This window comes from Filicampus tigris, chromosome 4 (assembly GCF_054856515.1).
Source record: "Filicampus tigris isolate MCC_2025a chromosome 4, RoL_Ftig_1.0, whole genome shotgun sequence".
NCBI lineage: Eukaryota > Metazoa > Chordata > Actinopteri > Syngnathiformes > Syngnathidae > Filicampus > Filicampus tigris.
The window spans coordinates 4,075,124-4,094,794 of record NC_141220.1 but is presented as its reverse complement, the minus strand read 5'-3'; the positions used below and the strand labels follow the sequence as shown (position 1 = coordinate 4,094,794).

The window sequence follows — 19,671 nt, the reverse complement described above, 5'->3', positions numbered from 1 at the left end:
AGCTTCTATTCTTCAAAAGAAAGACGCCGGTGTCACCGGCATGTCGCTAGCAGTCAATTGTGGGCAGAAAAAAAGATGTGGATATGTTTTTGGATACAAGCATGATCGTTTTGTTGAAACTGGGAAAAAGACAATAAGCAACATGCAAGGTTTAAAACTCGAACATGAGAACATCTGCAAGTTTCATCTGTCTGATGCATATAAAAGCCCCTCTGATAAAGATGAAGCATCTCAAGCTGTTTATGAAAGAGTCAGTGGACATGTCCTCTAGCATCTCCAGATGAATAGCCCGTCAGCAAAAACACATGAGTAGCAGGCCGTAGCGTCTGTTTTCTTCCTTCTGTCGTGACGAAAGGGCCAAAAAAAGTCCATCCCACAATATGTGAAGGGAGGAGAAGCTTCTGTCTGTACTCTTGGTAAGTCACTCATTCGCTGCCCTTCTGGTTGTCCCCTAAGTCCGCGCCAGTTGATGCACTGACGAATTGATGAAGATACGGCTCTACTCATACTTGGTATCCAGTATTCACTGGATCGGATTTCATTGGCTGTAAATAAAACCTTTGCCTTGGTGTTTGGTCTTTTCGTGACAGTGCGCCATTATCAGCTTAGTGACGTGATGTTCTTTACGGATGGCCATGTGATGTTTCAGGGAGTCACAGAGAGACAAGTGTTGGAGTCTCCCTCCCACCTTCACAATATCCTCCGTGTCGTTGTAAACATCTAGCTGGTAGAGTTTGTTGCCTTTTGTTAGTTGATTTTCTTTCTTAAATTGTTCGGTGGGCGGCACGGTGATCGACTGGTTAGCACGTCCGCCTCACAGTTCAGAGGTCGTGGGTTCGATCCTGGCTCCGGCCTCCCTGTGTGGAATTTGCATGTTCTCCCCGTGCCTGCGTGGGTTTCCTCCGGGTACTCCGGTTTCCTCCCACATTCCAAAAACATGCATGGTAAGTTGATTGGATACTCTAAATTGCCCCTAGGTGTGATTGTGAGTGCGGATGTTTGTCTCTGTGTGCCCTGCGATTGGCTGGCAACCAGTTCAGGGTGTCCCCCGCCTACTGCCCAAAGACAGCTGGGATAGGCTCCAGCACGCCCCGCGACCCTTGTGAGGATAAGCGGTACAGATAATGGATGGATGGAAATTGTTCGGTTTCTTTTCCATATGCTTGCTTCTGTAGGTCTCTGATTATGACACATTCTGCATGTTTCTGTTCTTTTACTGCGGCGGCCGCCGCATTTGACTTGATTTGCTTAGCCCGTCTCCTCAGGCGGGAGACTGCTTTGAGAGTGCGGAACCATGATGAGAATCTGACCAGACGATCTGCGATGCTGAATGGCTCAGCAGTCTGTAATGCAGATGTCTGGAATGTTTGGCCTTTTCTGATCTCTGGATCTCCAATCTCCAGGTCCGGGACCACATCTTCTGGTGTGTGTATTTTGTCCTCCCACAGGAACAAAGGACCGGAGAACCAATTAGAGTCGAGGAGGTCCTTCACCGTTCTTGCCCGGGATGCTCCATCTGCCGGGTTCCTGTCCGTAGGCACGTAATGCCATTGTTGAGAGACAGTACTGTTTTGGATCTTCTGAACTCTGTTTGCAACACATGTGTGAAAGCGTCTTGAGTCGTTGTTGATGTAACTTAAAACTACTTTCGAGTCAGTCCAGAAGTACTCTTTAGCATTGACAAAACTGAGCTCTTCTCTGATCATGTTGCTGACGACGACTGACACTACCGCTGCAGTCAGTTCGAGCCTTGGTATTGTTGTCAGCTTTGTGGGGGAGACACGGGCCTTTCCAATCACCAGGGAGAAGTGGATTTCAGCTTTCTGATTTTTGAATCTCAGGTAGGAGCACTGCCCGTATCCACTGATGCTCGTGTCAGAGAAGTGATGTAGCTCTGATTCAACCACTTCTCCAAACTTGATGGGCGTGCAGCAGCGAGGTATCTTTATCCCTTTCAAATTGACGAAGTCACGCCTCCAGCTCTCCTACCGTGCTCTCAGAGAGGCCCAACCAACACCTTGACGGCACATCTCCTGCAGAATCTTCTTTCCGGTGAGGACATATGGGGCCAGAAAGCCCAGAAGGTCATATATGGAGGCAACAGTCATCAGTATGAATCTGCGCGTGCCTGGTTGGTTGGCCAATGTGTTGCTGAATCTAAGTGTGTCCCCTTCTATAGTCCGGTGGATGCCCAGGGCTCTCTCTAGTTGTGTGTCTGAGAAAGTCAGGTCTTTTGTGTTTGTCTCTGTTGCTCGTTCGGATGCCGGTAGAACGGCTTCGTTGTTTGGGAAAAATCTGTGCAGACGGAGGCCCCCTTCAGGCACATATATCCCTTGCTCCTTGGGCCAGCTGAATTGCTTTCTGTACTGTCAGCACTTGTCACTCCGCCGTCCATGTAGAAGTCTCTTGCAACAAACTGATCCTAATTCGTGTGACAGTTTGTTCTCATGGGCTAGATCAAACCATTTCAAACCATAGTTTGCGCAGCCAAGCAATGACACTGCGCCGATGTACTTTCATTTGGTAGGCCTGAGGCTGCCTGTTCATCTCTCTGTCTTTCCACCACAGGAATCTTAAGTAGTCCCGATCCGCTCTGGCACATAGAACTGATGAAACATTTCTCTATATCGCACATGAGTGCTATGGAGTGCTGCCTGAATAGCAGGAGCACGCCCGTGAGGTTGTTGATCATATCCGGCCCTGGAAGGAGATTCTCATTCAGGCTTGTGCCACCACACTTCGCAGAGAAGTCAAACACAACACACAGTTTATCTGGTTCCTTAAGGTGATATATGCCATGGTGGGGTATATACCACCATTCTCCAGGACCTTCGTTCTCTTCTACTTGCTCCATTTCACCTCTCTCTCTATTATGTCCTTCATGTACGTTGTGTATTCCTTTTTGTACTTCTCATCTCTGTTGAACTTCCTTCATAGGTGATTAAGTCTGATCTGAGCGAGGCGTCTGTTATCAGTTTAGTGTGGTCGTTGTTTGAAAGGCAGCGGCATCTCATAATGACCCTCTTCATTTAACTTTATTCCTTCCTTAAGTTTGTCTAAGAAGATTGGGTCTTGTTGTGACACTGGCTTATCGTCTCGTTTCGTGTCTTTGAAGTCCGACTCTAGGGCTCTGATCACATCTATGCGTGTAACTGGAGGGAGTTCTTTAAGAGCCACTTTGTGACACGGGCTGGTGTCTGTTCCTTTTAGGCTTGGTGTTGAACTGCCGACCACACTCCACCCTACATCAGTGAGAATGGCATAGGGCTCGTTGTCTTTTCCCGTCAACACCTGTCTGGGTGTTAATGCTCTGGGACAGTTGTACCCAATCAACAGTTCAATATCACAGGAGAGAAGAGGCGGTATCTTGTCAGCGATGGATTTCAGGTGAGGCCATCTTCGTGTAGTGTCGTGGGTGGGTATATGATTGTGGTTCCCTGGAATGCAGTGTTTTGTGTACGCAGGAGGGAGGTTGATGTAAACACCTGAATTGTAGCCTCTCACTCGCAGTCCTGAGACCCGTTCACACTGCACAATGATGTTCTCCCCCAGCATAGTGGTAAGTTTCTATCTCACCGGCTGTGTATTTACAGTACTTGCAGATCCTAGCTTATCTCACTGTCTATGAATATGCTGTCACTTTGCGTGTCCAGCAGAGCATAAACAAGCTGCTCGTTCGATAGATCATTATCCATGGACACCCACACAGGAACAATCATAGAGGTGTTGTCAGCTTGGTCTCCTCTTGTGACGTTGAGTGCCATGGCTGGTGTGGAGTCATCTGGAGTGATCACCGGTACTTCTTTTCCTTCATGAGGTTTGTAGTTCTCATCATGGAGACAGGTGGGGTGTCTTCCTTTCCATACGTCACAGGTTAGTCGACAAAGATAGTCTTTGGCCTGGTGATTTGGCTTGAGACACCCAAAACATAGCCTTTCACATGTTTACGTTTTTCCTCAAGTGTCTTTTCTTTAAAGTCTGGGCATTTGGGTAGCTGATGTTGATCATTTTTGCAGCATGTGCACGGCGGGGGTTTAGATTTGCTATTATTTGTTGGGTTGTTGCCGTCTGCAGTAGTTTGTGTTCTTAATATGTACTTAATACTAGGGATGTGAATTTCGACTAATTTATTTGCGACTAGTCGACTAGTCTATAAGCAAGAAAACTTGAAATTTAATACATATTGAATTCAAAGTTTAAAATGCAAATGGTTTGTGTATTTACAGTAGGGGCTATTTCAGCCCAAACATTAAGAACAGTTTGTTAATTCAAATTCTATTGATGTAACAACAACTGACTGAATAAAAGTGAACAATTGAAAGAGAAATACATTTCTGATACATTTACTAATGCAATGCATGGCATTTATTATTAATAATGTAATGAGTGATGGTACCGACTCCCAGTCCAGCAGGGTCTCATTCACCATATCTTAGGTGCATTATCATGCACCCAGGCGACGACTTCATTTTCTAGTGTCACATATCCATCACACTCCACAGGAGAGCAGCCAAGTTTTCAGCTGTGTGTCTTTCCTCCAAGACGCATGACGCAGACAGCTGCGGAGATGTCCTTCGTCCACATACGTTATACACGTTATAGTCATGTAAGATTCGGTGGCTATGGACGTCCATCCATCTGTAGTTAAGGCATTGGCCACATAGCTGACCCGCTCAATCTACTCTTTCATTTGGTTATGGCTAATCTCGAGTAGGGGCGTTATTGTTTTGCGACTTGGCACCACGTACGCAGACTCGATATACAGCATTAATTTTTTGAACCGTCTGCCCTCGACAAAAGAAAGCGGCAGCATATCGCGTCATTTTACAAATGAGTTGGGTAATCTTTGCTGTGCGGTGAGCATCGCAGCGCCTGGCTGGAACAAACGCACTCCTGCTCGTCTGCCTGGCCCCGCCGCCATCGACCTGCAGATTCACATCGAGATTTACTTTTGATGTGGTTTCTCGTCGCTTCGGGAGAGTGGTTGTAAGCGAGTTTATGCTTACAAAGCCTATAGACGACCTTCTTGTCATCTGCTGCATCAAAATACTGCCAAACGGTGCCGTTGTTTTTCGCGGTAGCTGCGACATCTTCAGAATGTAGTTTTCTTCCTCAAACGTAGGTCCCCGCCCCCAACTATGTGTGCGTGCGGGCGCGGTGGGGGGTGTGGGGGTAACAATTCTCTCTCTTGGTGCTCCGCTTGTTGACAGAGGCAGAGGCGTGAGGAACAAGATGCGTGATTCTTAATGCAGCGTTTAACCGACTAGTACAATACTTAACGCCTAATAAATCGGAAACAGTTAAACAGTTAAACGACTAGTCGCGCACATCCCTACTTAATACATTTGCTTTGTTTCACTTTAGTTCTCGTGAGCCTTTCCTTTCACTGGAAGTGCTGGAGTGGAGTGCATGTAATGATGTGACAGGATAGCAGGCTATCTCTGCTTCTACAGACACAAAGTGCGCAAAATCCCTGAAGTCAGGAAAGTCTCCACCATCCATGAGGGCAACTGTGACCTAGCGGTTCCAACGTGAAGCCAGCCAGTCTGGGACTTTGAGCATCAGCTACTGGTTTTCTTCACAATCGTTCAATACCTCTAAACCTCTGACATGAGGCATCACTTCTAAGCAGGCGTTCAGGAAATCAGAGAATGATCTTAGCCCCTCCACATCTTTGGGCTGTATTTTTGGCCACCTTGACATTTTGTCCCTGAAGGCACGCTGAAATACAAACGGCTGCCCGTACCGTTGTTCAAGCTTACAAGCCATGCATCACTGTGCGCTTCTTCATAATTTCTATAGAAAGTGCCCTCAAGGCATGCTTGTGCTGAGCCACTGACATATTTCTAGTATTTCAAGTAGTAAAGCTTATCTGCTGGGGCGATTTTCTTTTGGTCGATGAGAGACTGGAATGAGGCTTTCCATTCTATGTAGTGGATCGGATCACCATTAAAAACTGCGGGAGTTGGAATAGGCAGTCTGTTTGTTGCAATGCTCCCTTGTATTGCTTGGGCTAGTTGGGTAACATCTGCAGGGAGTGCCAGATGATTACTGAATGCTGACTCTGTTTGGATGTATGGGTTGAAATGTCAAACTCTCCTGTTTGGTCTCTCTCTCATAAGTTGCAAGTCTGGCGCGTGCTGCTTCCATGTCTTTCAGTGCTTGTAGGCGTTCTAAGTGAGCACACTGTGTTTCCAGATCACATTTATGCTGCTCTTCCATCAATCTAATTTTTCCTTTTGTTTCATTTCGTCTTGTATTGCTTTGTATTGGACTTCATTTGCGCCTAACTCGGCTGCTGCTTCTACTCTCTTGGCAGTGATGCTTGATTCAGAATAATGACTGACTTGTGACAGAGTGGCAGTTCCAAATATTGAGTGTGCATACTCTTTAATTAGTAGCTGATGGAGATAGTGCTTGGCATCCTTCTCGTTGAATTCTCCACTTGTAGACAGGCGCTCTAAATTTAATTTCACAAAGTATTTTGTTACAGCCTCAAATGCATCAATGTTCCATCTGAGTTTAGTGGATAGCATGACTCGCTTTCTTATGTCCTCATAAAGGTTCAATATCTCCTTCATTACATATTGTGTCATCCACCATGTTAGCCAACTCCGACTCAGAAATGTCTTTCTTTAACGTTTCTCGGGCTGCTCTTATTTTGATTTTCCATTGTTAATATAGACTCACCAAGTGCCTTACCTTTTTATTTATTTCCTCCGTTTGATATTCTCGCATTTTCTCCGTAGGCTTGGAATAGCGTTCTGTACGTTGTGGCGACTTGAGCAGTAGCCCCGCACCTTCATCATTGTTACGGCCCACGTTGTGTCGTGGCTGTTCAATTAGTTTGTGTGGGTGCTCTCCTCTGCTCTGCCCTGATTGGTGGCCTTCATCTCCAATTCATCCAACCAATCAGAGCAGGGGAGGGTAACCAATTCAGTTATTAATATAGACTCACCAAGTGCCTTACCTTTTTATTTATTTCCTCCGTTTGATATTCTCGCATTTTCTCCGTAGGCTTGGAATGGCGTTCTGTACGTTGTGGCAACTTGAGCAGTAGCCCCGCACCTTCATCATTGTTACGGCCCACGTTGTGTCGTGGCTGTTCAATTAGTTTGTGTGGGTGCTCTCCTCTGCTCTGCCCTGATTGGTGGCCTTCATCTCCAATTCATCCAACCAATCAGAGCAGGGGAGGGTAACCAATTCAGTTAATTTTCTTCAGGTGTGGCACCAGCAAGCAGTTAAGAGGGACTTGGTTGCTGGTGGACGGGGCTAGCTGTGGGTGATGTAGTCAGTCCTCGTATTTTGTGTTTAGTATTGCTGTCTTTTGTTCAGTGCACATTTTCTTCAGGTGTGGCACCAGCAAGCAGTTAAGAGGGACTTGGTTGCTGGTGGACGGGGCTAGCTGTGGGTGATGTAGTCAGTCCTCGTATTTTGTGTTTAGTATTGCTGTCTTTTGTTCAGTGCACATTCTTCGCCATAACCTTCATTTATCCTTTTCTGTAGCCACTATTCATTCGTTTTCGCCATAACTTTGACCATTCATTACTCAGTCTTCTATTCATTCGTGTGTGCACTAGGGCAGTCAGGATTCGGGGGGTGATCACTCTATTTTGTTGTTTCAATGGCCAGATTTTGTGTTAGTGCACTTTGCATTTACCCCTTACAACTCTAGTAGTTATTCTTCTTATGATATGACCATGTGAAAGAAACATTTGCGGCATCCCAGATATAAAAACAAAATTTAAATCTAGAACAGGGTGACAGGGTGGTTTTCCCAGTTTTCTCCAGGTTTCGAGGCTCTAATTTTCATCCCAGCTGCCTGACATTCAGCTGCGAACTGCTCCATTGAGAGTTGAGGATTGCAGCCTGATGAAGCCAACAAAGCCACATTATCAGCAAAAAGCACAGATACAATACTGAGGACTCAAAAACAGACCCGCGAAACATCACGGCTGTGCCTAGAAATTCTGTCCGTAAAACGTTATGAAAAGAATGAGTGACAACGGTCAAGGTAACTTTGGTAGAGTAAAAGCCTCGCTAGAAATGAATCTGATTTACTGCTGAGCAAATTGTTGAACCGGTGACCATCTTGGAACAATCTTATTATGTGACCATCAACAATAATCAGATCAATCCAAAGAAATATCACATTGTATCATGCCATCACTCATAAAAAATACACATCGGTATCAGTTACTGTTTGGATGCTTAGCATACTGTGTGCAAAAAGAAAAAAATAAGATTTTGAAAAGGGAAAAAAATCAAGTGTTTTCCTCCTCTGAATAATACATTTGCATTTGTACAGTCGAACCATTTTTTTTGCTCCAACAGCACATTAAGATTGACTTCTGAGGGAATAATCTGAACAACAGAAGAGCATGTATGTTCTCTAAAGGAGAGAGCCTGGAAACAATGCAAGGGAAAATATGTGTATGCTGTTTTAGGAAGCTGATGAGAAAAAAATAACAAGAGAAAGAAGTAGAGATTAAATCTAGGCAGGGAGGAGGGGGAGATGAAAGGAGACAAATGACTACATTAAGCTGACAATAGGAAAGATGAATTTCTTTCAATAAACCCCACAATGCAAAGTAGACAGATTTTTTTGTCGCCTGCGGAATTGCCATCCCCCACCAGCTGAGGTTCATAGTTTAAGGAGGTTGCCACTGTTACATAAACTCTCTGGACATTGTCACAGGCAGAAAGCATCAAGGACAGCAGGAAAGCAGGAGATTTAGGACGCTATCTAAAAGGTGCAGAAATGCTCAGAAAAATCTTAGCCCACTGAGCCCGCTAAGCCACATAACCATGCAAAAAGAGTCGATCACAAGGTGGGAGCACAGATGCTCAATGTGGTTCAGCCAACATCATGGTGATTTTGTCCAACAAAGACGAGAGCATAGTGCTAACTTTACTTTATAATCACAATAGATAGCAATGGTTATTTTATGTCTGAGTTTAAAAATTGTAACACCGCACATGCTCAAATAACACAGACTAGCCAACCAAAACCCAACATTTCCAAACATTACATTTAAGTGAACTGTTTTACAAAGCAAAAAAAACAAAAAAACAGTTTATTTTAAATGGTGTCTGGAAATGTTTGTCTGAGATCAGAGGTCAATGAAAAAGGTTCACTTCTAATCTATTCCATTCCATTTGTTTGTAACTATGCGTACATACAGTGTTTGAGTGCAAAAGGGCTAAATGCAAGTCATTTTCTTTTTCTTCTTTATTTGCTTTTCTGTTTCTGGTCTCTGTAGTGAGAGAGCAGCACAGTGTAACATTTGAAGTCAATTGCCCTTGAGGTTGTATAATTTGGAATCCTACCAAAACCCTCACGAAAAATTGTTATAACTGCTATTGTGAGAGACGTCAGCATAATGCCCAAGACGAATAATGAATTTAATGTGAACAAGTATTCACTCAACTTTTTGACAAATGGAATTTCTACGTGATCACAGTCATTTTAATGATTCTTATTGTGAAATAGTGTAATTTTGTTCAAACACAGGCGGTAGCAGAAAGGGGAAGTGACAAGTTGAGCATGACCTGATGTCAGGCTCACAAAGTGGCTGTGACCTCTGACATAAACTGACTTTAAAACGCATATGGCGAGGGACATAGTACCTGTGCCTCAAGCGAGGGGGCACGTGTTAGCCCACATGTTTGATTAATTAATTGTCTTCTACATATTGAATAGGCCATTCATCCATCTATTATCCAATCTGCTTATCCTCACAAGGGTCGCGGGTGCGCTGGAGCCTATCCCAGCTGTCTTCAGGCACACCCCAAATTGGTAGCCAGCCAATCGCAGGGCACACATAGAAAAACAAACATTCACACTCACAATCACACCTCGGAGCAATTTAGAGTGTTCAATTCACCTACCATGCATGTTTTTGGAATGTGGGAGGGAACTGGAGTACCCGGGGAAAACCCAGGCAGGTACTCCACACTGGGCTGGGGTCGGATTCAAAACCACGACCACTGAACTGTGAAGCGGACATGCCCGCCAGTCGACCAATGTGCCGCGACTGAATAGGACATCGTGGGAAAAATCTATAGGATGGACAGTGTTATTATGCAGATATGAAAAGATGCAGTATTAACACTCGCTCTGCCGCCGTAAATATAATCAGAGAGAAAGAGTTATGGTATAATTACTTAAAATCTATGTGTGTAGTATTTTGAAAAATACATAACCATAATAACAGTGTACAATAAATATGCCAATTGGTGAAGATATTCTCCAGGGTTTATGTACTTTATTTTTAAAGAAATAGTGCCGCATCAGCTACTGATTTACTGCATAGCACTGATCAAAGGATTACAGGCAATGCTTTAAAAAGCAAGGCAAACGGGAAAAAGGGAAACAAACACATCAGCAAACACAAAGAAAGCTTTACCGTCTGGTAGGTTTAGATAAAAGAGAGTTATAATGCTCCATGCAATCAAAAAACATTTTAACTTCACTCCAAAAGATATGCTGCTATGCTGAACTGATTGAATGGAACTTAACCCCTGCTCAGGACAAGCTGCTTCCAATTAGCAAGCTAAAACAGGTGAAAGCAGTTGAATCATATAGACACTTTCATGAGTTAGATTTTCTAAAAAACACACCTACAAATAACCTACACACATAATATACTGTACTATGTACTGAAATAATTCTCACTCCATCTTAATTTCGTCACAAATGTACTTAGTTTAAAATCTGCGCCTGCTTAGTTATTCAAAAAGCTATCATTCTGTTGTATGCTGTTTGTCTGCTTATCACTAGTATGGATATATAAACATCCATCCATCCATTATCTATCGCTTATCTGGGAGGTCGGGTCGTGGAGGCCGCAGCTTCAGCAGGGAAGCCCAGACTTCCCTCTCCCCAGCTCCAACTCTTCCGGAGGGATCCCAAGGCGTTCCCAGGCCAGGCGGGAGATACAGTCTATCCAGCGCATCCAGGGTTGTCCTACCAGTGGGACATGCCCGGAACACCTCACCAGGAAGGCGTCCATGAGGCATCATAACAAGCCAACTCATCTGGCTCCTCTCAACGTGGAGGAGCAGCAGCTCGACTCGGGGTCCTTCCCGGAACACCGAGCTTCTCATCCTATCTCTAAGGGAGAGCCTGGACACCCTGCGGCCGCTTGTATCCGGGATCTTATTCTTTCAGTCATGATCCACAGCTCGTGACCATAGGTGAGAGTAGGAACGTAGATTGACCGGTAATTTGCCTTCTTCACCACGACAGACTGACATAGAGTCCACATCACAGCAGACGCTGCACCGATCTGCCTGTCAATCTCACGCTCCACCCTACCTTCATCTCATGAACAAGACCTAAAGATACTTGAACTCCTCCACTTGGGGAAGAATTTCATCCCCAACCTGGAGATGGCACTCCACCCTTTTCAGACTGAGGACCATGGTCTCCAACCGCTTCACACTCGGCTACGAACCGCTCCAGCGAGAGTTGGAGATCACGGCTTGAAGAAGCCAACAGTACCAAAATCATCTGAAAAAAAGCAGAGATGTAATACTGTGACCACAGAGCCAGACACCCTCAATGCCTCGGCTGCGCCTAGAAATTCTGTCCATAAAAGTCCTTGGCGGAGTCCAACACTCACTGGAAACTAATCCGATTTACTGCTGGCAATGCGGACCAAATTCCGACATCTGTGTTACAGGGACCGAACAGCCCGTATTAGGGGGCTTGGTACTCCGTACTGCCGAAGCACCCTCCACAGAACTCCCAGAGGGACACGGTCGATTGCCTTTTCCACGTCACAAAACACATGTTGACTGGTTGGGGGAACTCACATGGCCTTTTGGCTCACAGCCAAGTGTGAAGCGGTTTGATGAGAACCAGCACCTCCAAATCTGAGACCATGTTACTCAGTCAGAAAAAAAAGTGCCCTATCTAGGTCACGAATGAGATCCTACCCCAAGTGGTGGAGTTCCAGTATCTTGGGGTCTTGTTCACGAATGAGGGAAGAATGGAGCAGAAGATCGATAGGTCTACAGTGATGCAGACTCTGTATTGGTCTGTCATGGTGATGAAGGAGCTGAGCCAAAAGGCAAAGCACTCGATTTACCTGTCGATCTACATCAGGAAAAGGGCATCTTAAATACTGGAGGGGGCCACCAATTTTCATCAGTGCTACTGGCGGGTCATAGAACCATGCACTTCCTAACCAGATGGATGACAAAAATGGAATTTTAAATGAGTCAGAGTTAGGCAAAACACGTTTATACGTTCAAAATACGGGCTCTTAATGGATTGAATTCTTCATAATACAGTTCTTAATAATCCATGTATACAAAATCCACTATCCTTACACTACAAAGAGTTTGAATTATTGAAGTACTATGTATGTCCTGTGTTGGGCTGGGCGATATGACTGAAAAGTATATCACGATATAAGTATTTCATATAGGTCGATATCGATATATATATTTCAAATAAGGGCCCAGAAAAAAAGGTCTGAATGTAGGTAATTTTATTTTAACATACTGTATAATACTTAATCCTTAATAAGAAGTCAACGCAACTCTGAAAATGTCAAATAAACTGGTCAATATAAAGATTAAATACATAAAACTACCTTTTTAAAAATAATGTGCTTTGTAGGGCTTGGCAATATGGCTAAAAAAATGTTTCACAATATAAGTATTTCATATCAGTCAATATTGATAATTACTGAATTTTTTAACTTATTAAACACAGAGAAAAAACTATTAACCAAAGCAGTATGGCTGACAGCTCACTTAACGTTCATATAATGCCAGTGTAGTGAACTAACCCTCTCTTGCAGTGCATGCATTAGTGTTGACCGACTGTCTTTGAAACCTTTATCTTTTTAGAGGACTCATTATTGCCTTAGTCCATTCATATTTTACTTGCCTGATTTTGACGTGAGTGTGATGCCCAGGGTCAAACATCGCTAACACTGGTGCTAACATATCAAAGACGGGGAACCCCTTTACTAGTACACCATGTCTTCATCCGTAGGTGTTTAATCGTGTTAATATGCACGTTATTATTGTCAGAGTTTTACTGAGTCGACTGGTCATTTACTGTATCTGAATGAAGTTACGCCACTCTCTCATTCCGTGCTCGAGAGCGTGCACTTCTTCATCATTGGTTTAGCTGCTTCTTCATTGATTTGAATGCTTCTTCATCGTTAGTTTAACTGTTTCTTCTTCGTGTTTGGAGGCGACTGCACGCTGCCTACAACACGCACAATGCCGTGGTCGGGGTAATTGCTTTCTGATTATTTTTCTATCAAACATTTTATCAAAGGCATTTTCTATTGATGTCAATTATGCGTCTATCGCAATACGTACTGATACTGAATTAATGGCTAGCTCTAGTCCTGCATGTCATTCCAAATCCGCAAACAGTTATTAGGTTTACTCAAGTTATAAAACCTGGTAAAAAGACAACTAAGCCTTGTCTGCCATCTAGTGGTGAATGGTGATATTAAAACTGAAAAGGAAAATCGTCCCCTTTTTTAAAGTTTTTATTTATTTCCCTGTATTTCTGATATTTTTTTCCCCCATTTACCTACATTCCTCGCGGAAAAAGGGTATCTAATGTTTATCAGCATTTTTTTTTTAAGAATTATTTTATTTTGTAAATTGTATTGATTTTCTTTGTTGCAATTTGTTGAATATTCAACTTTCAATAAATATTCAACTCACAATGAATATTCAATGAATATCTGAGGGTATGGATAATTTGACTCTTTGGTGCTGTTAAACAAAAATATTTACATCTCTGAAACGTTTACATGTTATAGGGAACATGTGAGGGATTAGATTCCATGAAAAAAAAATGTTAAGGTCACATGATCCACAAGTTCAATTTCAAGGTCAAATTATAGGTCAAAAGGTGAAGTTACAAAAATATGCACCAATCTTCTATATTATCGCAGATTTGGGATCCTTGTTGAATTCTCCTTCGAATAATACCTGTTTTCTGAACGTTGACTCAGTAGTTCATGTAATACAGTATCAGGGTTCAAAGTAAAGCAGCCACGCCCCTTTTTGCAGAAAATGTCAAAATGCGGTGGGGGACCTAAAATTGGAGATTTAGTGTTGTGCCATCACTATCAACAAGTATACAAGTATTTTAGTTTCATTAAAATCAAAATCTGCTTGGCTTAACCAACTGGATATTTTGGCATGGAACAACCCTTAACTCAATCACTGCCAGCCCTACCAGTTTTACGTCCAACTAGAGTGTGATGTGGTAAGTAGTATGTTCTTGACGGCAGTTGGCTGTTGACAATAATAATAATAATAATAATAATGATAATGATAATATGTTAATAATAATGAAGATAATAATAATAATAATAATATAATCATAATAATAAAATAGATCTGACGGTCCTAAAATAATGGTGACGAACTGTAATTTCGCACTGATGCAAGTGGGGTTCAAATAACAATGACGCAGTGCCAGACTGACAATTACAGTTTTGGTTCAGGTTTAAATAATGACGGACTGACGACGACGGACGGGTGGTCCAGCAACTTGCGAATGACAAATTATGGACCGGCAATATTTACTGATGCCCCCACCGCTGATGTGTACACTATCTTCTTACCATAGTATTTCATGAAATATGAATACGGAAATATGGAAAAATGGATTGTAGAATTAACTAGGAGAAAGAGGTGTCAAACAATTGACTATACAAAAATCTCTTTATTAGTATACCTCAGTGAAAATTATTTGCAGACTATAGTCGTATGTCAAGTGAAAAGTGCTCCAACATTAGATGCTGTCCCTCACAATCAATATGAACAAGCACATGCAGTGAAAACACTGATTGCTCCAGGCTAGTCTTTTCTCCTTCAGCGAGTGGGAGTTTTATTGTGCAGAGACAATGTGTGGGACTCCGGGGGTGAAACAGTGAACATCTGTGGAATCCTGAATGGTTGCCTGTATCTTGGGGAGGGAAGCAATGGGTGCAGGTGACGGTATTGTCCATTATTTCATGTAATGTATCATTTATTTGCACATAGAAAGTCTTTAACGGGGTCTGATAAATATTTCCAGGAAAATTGAGTACACAAATCACAAGACCTCTGCCACTGAATAGTTTCTCAAAGTATATTTTAAGTCTGCTTTACACATGTGCAGGGATGGGTACCTCTCACATTTGAAAAGGTTCAAATTCTCGGTACTTGGGAATCAATACCGGTACTCAACGGTACCAATTTTCGGTGAATGTATTACAATTAACAAAGTATAAATAATACAAGAAATAAATTAATATTAGAAAATGCAAAGTTCTTTGCAATGAACAACAATAGGAATCACCATATTTTCCAGACTATAAGCCTCTACTTTTTTCCTAGGTTTTGAACCATACGCCTTAAAGGTCGGTGCGGCTATTCTGTGGATTTCTCTTCCACCACCAGGGGCGGTCTAACCGGAATTACAATACAATACAACACAATTGCCATCAACTGGATGTGACTGCAGGTGGAGAAGTTCAACAGGTGAGGGCGCTATGCACTAGGTTACGAATTAGGTGGTATGCGGAAATACAGCAGTAAAAGGTGGACGTTAACTGAAATTGGAGTGGAAGTGGGCAGTGAAATGAAGATAAATTCTGTTATTCTATACATATATATCCTCAAGAGGGTCGTGATTTCACCGATCACCATGCTGTGTGTGTGAGTGTGTGTGTGTGTCTGTTGTTTTTATTTGATATTTTTTCTTGTACGGGATGTCACATTGCCATTTAAAATATTAATTTGCTACAAATTTCTTTTGATCATTTTTTGATTGCCTCGTTCACGCTATCACCAGCAAGTGCTTTCTCATTTGTCAGTCTAATAAAAATCAAAACAACAACACATACGTAGCCTGGTTAAAAAACACGAGATGAAGAGCACAATTTTTTCTGGTCCTGTATGAAAAACACTTTCAATAACACTCCCTTTAGCAGTTTACCTTTTTTTTAAGGGCCATTCTGACTGTTTACGGCCTTATTTACGTCTTTGAGAAAAGTTGTACGTGTCTGTCATCACAGGACCAGCTCCCGCGTTCATTCAACGCGGCCGCTTCTGGCATCTGTGACTGGGTGACTGGATTGTGGAACTTATCGCGACAACAGGGGACAACTATATGACGTGATTACACCGGCATTAACCGTTTGTAATCTTAATTTAAAACGACGCTACATTTTATTAAATAACACACACTTAAAATAGATGTTTTTTCTTTATGAAAATGAAATGATTTTCAGATGTCACAAACTCAAAGGTGATTTGTAAATGGATGATCATGAATACGGAGGTGGAACTTCTGCTTACATATGCAACAGCTTCCGCTTGCACCCATGGATGGATATTTCAGATGACAGCAATGCATTATGCACGTTGCCAATGATGGTTTTGCAGCACGAGAAGAATTGCAACATAAATGCATCTGCTCGTCCATGCCAAGACCACTGGTATGTTGAAAATTCTGAATTTTTCTAGCAACGTTTTGTACGTAAATCGAATTGTATGTAAAAAGCATTCGGAGCCCGAGGTTCCAATGGATTTTGCATTTATTTCGGTATTACTGCGCAGCTGTTGGCCGTAAGAAAGAAGGTTGAAGAGTTGTCTTGGAGTTGTAGTTCTTTACTATTGTCTTTACTTTACTGTGTGTCGCCTAGAAGCAACATCATTTAATAGAAGCCCAAATGCGTCCATACCTTCAAAGTACCTGCTTTTAAAGCAGCACTGGGCAAGAAATCGACCTTAATGACATTTTTTCACAACTCTTTTGATGAAACATTGACTTACAAGTACAGTAGTTGAATGGGTCTGAGGGGGTCTGTATCATTTTTAATGGCACAAAGCAACTTTGAGGAGGATGGGATCAACCCTGGCACACAAATGTATAATATAAATACAAATACAAAAGTCCTGAATTGCTTTACAGCATACTCACTTCCTCCTTTCACTATAAGGACGGCTCGGGATTTCACGACACTACGCGCTAACACGCATTTTTGTCAAAACACTACTGCTTTTGTCCACATGGCGCCGCCATAATCAACAAAAACTGACATATGACACAGTGTTGCTTTAATATATTTCATTTTTTATAGTACATTTTTCAATGCATGTATAAAAGATAAACTATCCTAACCCAACAACAAAGGGTTTGACGCAAACAACAAAATAACCACAAACTAGGGAGCAATGTTCAATCCAAGCTGCGTGCGTGAGCAATTGCGTACTGCTCTCACCCTCTCAGCACACACGATGATGCTGGCACACACCACACACACCCCTCATATTTCTAAACTCATTCCTTCATTTCCACCCCAGTTTAATCTACAAAGAGGACAACACACCATTCCCACTTCCCTCCGTTTTTAGTCGCGCCAACAGTTTGTGTGAATGTTTTCACCGGCCGCCTGGTAACTGGGTCAACCGTCTTCCGTGGGTTTTGCTCAGGTTACTTTTGGCTCCAAAATGATCTTTACACCGTCCTTGCTGAGTTGGTCCTTTTCATCGGGGAGGGGCCTAACTCCTGCAACTGTTCGCCATTGTTTTCGGCACTTATGTTGTTGTTATTGGATCCTCATTAGCTCTCGCAATATACATTAATTATAAAACAATAATACTGTTTGCCCGGTTTGTTTTTGGGCGCCACAACGCCCACCGCTCGCCCTTCCAACCACCGTATTACGGCTCGTTTAGGGTGCTTGAGCACGGTGCTAAGTGTTTTGTGCTTGATATAGGTGGCCGTAGGGAGTGTGTTTCATTGGATAGGTTTAAGCCGGCTCATTTGGGTGCAGGGATTTGCTGTTGCCAGCTAAAGTCCCTCGCTGTGGTCGTCCTCCAAAGCCCCCACCCTCGCTTTCGCGCAACAGTGTTGAGTGTCTTTCTCCTACTCCTGTCTCACTTGGGTGCCCTGTCCGACAGGTTTCACCTGCACCACCAGGGGACGGACTGCGTTGTCATTGTGGCAGAGTATTGAAGCCCCCTGTAAGCTTCTCATTTTGAGTGTACTTCTGGGTGGTTGGGGGGATTTGTGTGTGTGGAGTGTGGGCTGTGTCACATATTAGGACCATGCCTCTCACGCAACAAGCATGTCGGTGAGGGCGTGTTTATATGAATGTTTTGGCGCAGTATTGTGATTGTTGTTAATTGACTTGTTGGCAGTTTGAGAATAAAGATGTGTTTTACATTGAGCCACGTTTGTTTCCATGAGCAACTGTTGCCAGTGGCTCCCGTGCTGCGTATCGCTCCGATGGTAATAGCTGCACTCTGCCGAGAGTCATTTTCGACGTAGATTAAATAGTTGTCATTGAACTCTCTCTAAATTGGGATAGTGTGTCCAAGCTGTACTTCACATGTGATTTTTGTTACATCATTAATGAGGGTGTTAAAATATTACTTTTAATAACTGCCTGCAGAGTTAAAGAGTTACCGCACACAATAATTTATTAGTTGATAAGACAACCATTTTACATAAGGTGAATTAGTTGCTAGTTCAATATAAACTGAATTGTGTTCGACATCAAAGGTTCCACTGTATCAGCTGATGGATGCATTGGTGAAGTTAAATACAAAGGTGTAATTCAGAGTTCATAAGGGGCATTCTGTTTTTGTCGTTGTCTCCTCTGGGAGGTCCCTGATAGGACAGCTTTAAACAGCAACGTAATACACAACGACAAGGTGACTGCGAGCTACTCATTGCCATTCATCACTTCTTTATCTTCTGTAAGAGGCAATTTTTCCTTCTTTGTCCTGCAAAGGTACAAGTCTAAAACATTTTCTTCATGCCTTCATGAGTGTCTATGTCATTTCCTGTAATACCCACAACCCACAGTTTTGCTCACAGTGAACACCAAGAAACCTTGTCACTTGCCCTTGTCCTCTCTAATTCTCGTTCACTTGCTGCATGAGTGACAGCAGGGAATATCTGCAAAGTGAGGGTCAGCGGTCCCGTAATTCAGAGAAGAGACATGGTGACATGGAGGCAACTGTGTGTGGACTGGTGAGAGAACATTGCTTGAGGCAGTACAATGTCCTTGGCTGATACTACCAGAGACCAACTGACAGCCTTTGTTTACAAAGTTTAAGACATTTAAGCATATGCCTCTGCTTGGTTCACATCATCACAAGCCATGCAATGGCTGTTCAAATCATATGGAAAATAGAATTGGGCGGTATTACAGTATCCTGTGGTGTCTAAACATAGCAAAGGTGTCACTTTCAACACTGTAAAAAAACTGCTGTGCATAAGGACCTATTATATTAAATATAATTTTTTGATAGCACATATAAACATGCAGTTGTGTTGTCAATTTATTACTACTACAACTCTTTAAAAATAATAGTAGGCTATAATGTTTCTTGTAACTGCATGTGAATGACGTTCTAGTAGTCACGCGACTGCCGATCCATAAAATGGAACAAGACAAGATGGCTATTTGCGCGACTTGCAACTCAAGCACATTGGCCACCCCAAAAAAATGCAGTTGCTGCAATTTGGCACCTTTTTTTCGGTTGTTAGTTCAAATGCCAACAGTGCAACAAGTTGCACAAGACACTTTGAAATGCTATGCGTGGGGGATAACAATCGTTTAGAAAAAGGATGCAAATTATGTACATTTCAGGCAGGAAGCCATCGGCGCATATTGATGG

General features: G+C 42.8%; 1 protein-coding gene and 1 long non-coding RNA gene across 5 annotated transcripts in view; one reads left to right on the top strand and one right to left on the bottom strand.

Annotated features, from left to right (window-relative positions):
* The window catches only part of LOC147148195 (polypeptide N-acetylgalactosaminyltransferase 18-like), a 177,000-nt gene that overhangs the window by 94,394 nt on the left and 62,935 nt on the right, over positions 1-19,671 (bottom strand). The window lies entirely within an intron of this gene.
* LOC147148196 (uncharacterized) lies at positions 3,218-3,740 on the top strand. Its single transcript, XR_015086485.1, has 3 exons — positions 3,218-3,387; positions 3,465-3,559; positions 3,654-3,740. It is a non-coding gene; the product is annotated as an uncharacterized LOC147148196 (long non-coding RNA).